The sequence below is a fragment of the Hyperolius riggenbachi genome, chromosome 5 (assembly GCF_040937935.1).
Source record: "Hyperolius riggenbachi isolate aHypRig1 chromosome 5, aHypRig1.pri, whole genome shotgun sequence".
In the NCBI taxonomy this organism is placed as follows: Eukaryota; Metazoa; Chordata; class Amphibia; order Anura; family Hyperoliidae; genus Hyperolius; species Hyperolius riggenbachi.
This window is the reverse complement of record NC_090650.1, coordinates 342,675,675-342,680,982: the sequence shown is the minus strand read 5'-3', so window position 1 is coordinate 342,680,982 and position 5,308 is coordinate 342,675,675. Positions and strand designations below refer to the sequence as shown.

Sequence of the window (5,308 nt, the reverse complement as noted above, 5' to 3'; positions counted from 1 at the left end):
GTTAAAAACCCGGCGCCCTTTTTTCCCATCGCCCCTTTTTAACGTACGCTCATTTTATGCAGCTTTGGAAACTTAGGCAGCACAGAAGAAAAATACATCACTCAAACGGCCTCAAATTAATGCCTTTTATTGAAAAAAAAAATGCAAAGATCCCTGTTCTTAATACAAATCATTGCTGTATACAGACAGGGGTGTGTACATGTACACAGATACTACATAAAGTGCATTATATTCATTAAGCTAAAATAAAAAAAAAATCATATTAATCTTAATAGTGTTGGGAGGAGAAAAGTTCAGACGTAATTTTACAAAAATAAGTCTTTGTATATATTTATGGCTCTTCCTGCACAGAAATAAATCTGCAATGACTTGTGACTTTTAGAGAGTGAAGGATTCCCCTGCTGTAGAACGCTATGACAACACTGCTGGAAGAGTAGCCAGGTACAGTCTCATACACTGGGGTAGTAATAAACAGCAGTGCTGGCATCAGATAGTACAGTACAGAGGATAAGAGATCATTGTCGGCACTGAGCACAGGCTGCTACTGGCCATGACTGTCCACTGCCACTTCTTGCGCCACCATGTAACCCAGATACTGATCAAACTCAGCTTTGTCCACATCAGATATGTCAGCCTGTTGGAGGTCCTCTGCACTCAATAACTGCTGAGGCTCTGGCAGAGCGGGGAGCTGCCCACTCTGGGCCACAGGTTCATGCATTCCAGCATTGGGCATATACATTTGGTTGTAATGCATTAGTAGTGGGGTCTGGCATCCCATCATGCTTTGCACAGAGTCATATTGGCCCATTTGCTTTGTCTGTTCCATAAGCCTGGAAAGAATGTTGTTGTTGTTTGAGCTCTGCTGGTAGGAAGCATAGGTAGTATTATAGCTGCAAGAAGGCATGACCCAGCATTCATCCTGAGTAGGAAATGTATGAGAGTTCTGCCCTGGCATGACCATAGAGGATGTCCCAGGAGTGGGACAGCTATAGTCATATGGGACAGCCATTGCTTGAGGATTCATCATGCAGTGGCTGGACTGAGGCATCTGAGTGTGGTGCTGGTAGGGTGCCTCAGGATGGCGCACATTAAGGCTCTCCACACACCTCCTCCTATCCATACTCAGGCCAGAGAGACCAGCCTGCTCTGGCAGGTGCATCAAGCTTTCAGCCTGCTTCATCTGTTTCACCTTATTCCTCCTCCTGGGTGTATACTTATAGTTAGGATGGTCCTGCAGGTGCTTCTCTCTTAGCCTCTCTGCTTCTATTGTGAAGGGTAGCTTGTCAGTATGGGACATAGATCTCCAAGTCTTCCCTGCAAGAGAAACAAAACCTTTAGTATCGAAAGTGTGGCAAATGATGTAACTGAAAATGGGAGCTACTTTGCTGCACTCAAATTACTACAGTACCAGCTAACAAGCACAGACTAGTGTACTAATAACCACCATAAACAGCTTTTCCATGACAGAGGTCATGTCATTTTTATTTTACATCCAACTGATTGGACTAGTTATAGCATACCTGAAGGGGAAAGAATATGGAGACTGACCTTTTTCCTTTTAAGCAATACCGATTGTCTGCCTGTCCTGCTAACTACTTTTAGCCATTGCCCCTGAACAAACACGGAGATTAGTGTTTCTGACCTTATGGGCCCTTTTCCACTAGCGCGTTTGCGCTAGCTGAATCGAAAAATCGCAAACCGCTAGCGATTTTACAATCGCTAGGGTTTGCTAAATAACATAGGAATCGCGGTAGGGTATTTCTACTACCGCGATTCGTTTTTTTGTCAAACGTGATCGCGCCGCGGAGCGATCTTTGCTGCGATTTTGCTATGCAGTACAGTGTATAGCAAGATCATGAACGCAATCGCCGGAGGTTTCCTGACTTTTGCCATTCTGCAATCGCTAATGTTCAGCGTGAACGCCAACGACTGCTAGTGGAAAAGGGCCCTAAGTCTGACTGGATTAGCCGCAAGCATGTTACAGGCGTGTGATCCAGACACTACTGCAGTCTGCAGCCAAAGATCAGAAGGACTGCCAAGCAACTAGCATTGTTTAATAGGAAATTAATATGGCAGCCACCATATCCCACTCACTTCAGATTTTCTACACAATAACAAACTATGCTGCAGTACTTAAACAAATAAGAATGAAGAAGTAAATCATTACACTGAATACATTCTAATAAAATAAGTCTGGTCCATATGAAAAAAACAAAATCAGATAAATCACAAAGTATAAAAATGAGAATATTTTAAACACTCTTCACTGATTTTGTAGCTGTAGATAGCGCAACAAAAGGATACATATATGTAATGGCTTTAAAAATTAGTGAAAACCAGAGTTTAGACTTAACAGACTTATTGGTTAAAAAAAAAAAGCGAAAATGAATTGTACAGTATTTACCATTTTCTAAATACACTTAGGAAGTAAATCATAACACTGAATAAATTCTAATAAAATAAGTAAATATGGTCTATATGAAAAACCAAAAAAATAACAAATCCTGAATCCTCATAAAATCAAATAAAAACAAGTTGCTCAAAGTATTAAAATGAACATTTTAAAACACTGTTCACTTATTATGTAGATTATGCAACAAAAAGTATACAATGTTTACATGTAATAGTTTTTGAATAAAGATGGCCATACACTCAGCCGATTTTCGATCGAAATCGATTGCCCGATCGATTTGCGGCCGATTTTGATCTATTTCAATTGATCTGACATGATGGGAAAATCTAGGTCGATCTGAAGAGATTGATTATCAATTTGCACGGGACCTAATGGAAATCTGATGACAAAGAAAATTGCCATCAGTTTGATTTTCAATAGATTTCATACTGAAATCTATTGGAAATCTGTTCCTAGTAAAAAATTTTCCCAAACACATCAGATCAGAAAATCTATCTGAGGGCCCAGGCGGATCGCTCAGAAACAGCCGTATCAGTCTGCAGACAGACTGTAAACACGCCGGACTGTCGCTGGAACGCCCACCCAGCGGGAGGTGACGACGGACCCATCGTTGCCAGCAGTCCGGCGTGTGTACGGACCTTTAGTATACAGTGGAGTGATGTGGTCTGCCTGTGTACCTGATAAGATAATTACAGAGTAAACACAGGTTCAAATAGAAAAAAAAAATTAATTCCCTTCTCATTTGTTATTCCAGGTAGATTCCATTAATCCTGTTGCTGGAACATAATTTAAATACAATACATTGCTGTCTGAGAGTGTGCCTTTGGTTATCTTATGTTTTTGTGAGGTTTTTTTTTTTTTTTTTTCAGCAGTATACACAAATCTAAATTTTTATGTTAGGTACACACTGAGATTTTCTTTCAGATTTTCAGTCTGATCGATTTATTTCCAACATGTCCCATCTGTTTTCCGATCAATCGATTTCCGATTGTTTTCCGATCAATTTCCAAGTTTTTCCGTTCACCTATGCTGGGAATACACCATGCGGTTTTTAGGCAGATAGATGGTTCGATAGATAAATTCTGACAGATAAATTCCGACATGGCCGATCTCACTTTCGATCATTCATACCGCTCGATTTCTGATAGAAGTGAATGGAAGTGAATGGAAATTGATTAGAAAAAAGAAAAACGTTCAGAAAACGAGTCAACACGATCGAACTGCAAATCGACCACAAAAACGCATCGTGTATTCCCAGCATTCAACAAGAAATCGATCGGAAAACAATCGGAAATCAGATCGGACATGTTGGAAATAATTGATCTGACAGTATATCTGTCAGAAAATTTCATAGTGTGTACCTAGTATTAGACCCAGTCGACCATCCGATTTGATATATTTATGAAATTTGATGAAAATCAGTGCCGCAACAAGCCCAATCAACTAAATGTATCAATTGAGTGAGCTGGAAAATCTTGGCCTTACCTGTTCTAATCGGGCATGTGGCGGTATATTGCGACAACAGAATGCAGTGGAACCCCTGGCCGCTGTCCCCCAGTGTCCATGCATTAAAATCTCTCACCTGTCCAGGTGCCACGCGTGTCCAGCTGCCCCTGCTTTCCCATTTGCTCCCCATGTGGCCATTGCATATAGCACATGGCACATTATGCTATATATGCTATGCATGGTAGAGATGGTCGGAAATTCCCATTTCCTATTCCGCGTAAATTCCGATTTCCGCCAATGCTGATTTACCGATTTCCGAGGAGTACTGTGTTTTGTTTTTTTTGCAAAAATTGACACACAAATTGGAAATCAGAAAAAACGGAATCTTGTGATTGGTCTAAAATTACAGCGGTAATCAGATTTTTGTGGAAAAGTTCTGCATTCTGATTGGTCCAATGCTTCAAAGTTCTTGATTGTGCTAAAATTACCAAATCATGGTAAATTGAATTACTGCAAAATTTCGATTTCAGTTTTCAGATCTCTGATCGGAAATGCAGAAATTTCAATTCTGCGGAATCTGAATGACCATCCCTAATACACAGCCGCCACGTGGAATGTGAATGAGGAAACAGGGCAGCTGGACACTCGCGGCAGCTGGATAGGTGAGAGATTTTAATGTACAAGCACTGGAGAGGGCAGGAACATTGGGGGAGGGGGGGAGGACAGTAGCGCATGCGGTATCAGAAGAAATGCGTTCAAACGCGAAAGTTACTGCAAATATTCGCAGACCGGCCGTTTGCGGGGGGCTTTATAGACTTAAATGGTTGGTGAACAGCCGCCGACTTTAGCGGTTAATAGCAAAGAACCTGAACATGCTAGAAACACCAAATTTGCATGGTATATTAACCTTTTCGGGACCAGGTGCATTAGATTCTACGCCACACTTGTGGCTGTTCTAGCCTGATGTGGCGTCCCGACGCGATCGTGCGCACCCGGAGGGGGAGATTAAGCTGTCATATGACAGCCGACATCTCCCCCCGAGTGATCAGCAGCCATCGCGTATGGCTGCTGATCACGTGATCACTACAATCGCCGTCCGATCGTAGTGATCAGTTTGACAGCTGCAGCGGCAGGGGGGGGGGGGGAAAGAAGAGGATCCACTTACCTCCCTGCCGTTCCCGCGACGATCGGCACCCCCCTCCGCTCCGGTCGGCATCTCCGCTCCGTCTGACGTCAGCGCCGGGTCCCGGCTTGATGACGTCATCAAGCCGCGACCCGGAACTGATCGTCAGACAGAACGGAGATGCCGGCCGGAGAAGAGGGTCCCATGCGGCTCATCGCTGGAGCCTGGAAGGTGAGTGAAGGCTGCTGGCAGAAGGGGGAGGCACAGGCCATCATGGGGGAACACCAATCTAGCCAGCCACACACGGGATCCGGCCGCCTGACCCC

General features: G+C 43.2%; 1 pseudogene; it reads right to left on the bottom strand.

The window, feature by feature from the left end:
* Positions 1-449: 449 nt before the first annotated feature.
* Positions 450-4,038, bottom strand: LOC137519421 (transcription factor Sox-17-alpha-like; annotated as a pseudogene).
* Between the last annotated feature and the right edge of the window lie 1,270 nt (positions 4,039-5,308).